Below are 316 nucleotides of genomic sequence, written 5' to 3'. Positions count from 1 at the left end.
TGTGTGTGTGTGTGTGTGTGTGTGTGTGTGTGTGTGTGTGTGTTTTAGGAAAGGGAAATAATAATATTTGTGGTCAGAGGACATAGAGAGCAAGAAAGTGGTGATAATTAAAGGAATAAAGTTCTGGAGGTGATAAAAGGGGGTCTAACACATGCACTGTGGAACCAACCTTTGAAAACCAGAGGGGTATATCTTCTCCCAAGAGAAGAGGGAAGGAGGAAAGTTCAGGTGAAGATCCAGAAAGATGTTGAGGAATGTTGAAGCAATGGAAGAGTGTTTATTATGGAAGGTAGTGTCCAGGGCCATGTTTTTTTGA

This window comes from Petaurus breviceps, unplaced genomic scaffold (genome assembly GCF_028583685.1).
Source record: "Petaurus breviceps papuanus isolate PSGF00001 unplaced genomic scaffold, PetGlider_PUasm1.0 174, whole genome shotgun sequence".
Classification (NCBI taxonomy): domain Eukaryota; kingdom Metazoa; phylum Chordata; class Mammalia; order Diprotodontia; family Petauridae; genus Petaurus; species Petaurus breviceps.
The sequence above is the reverse complement of the archived record's forward strand: the minus strand, read 5'-3'. Positions refer to the sequence as shown.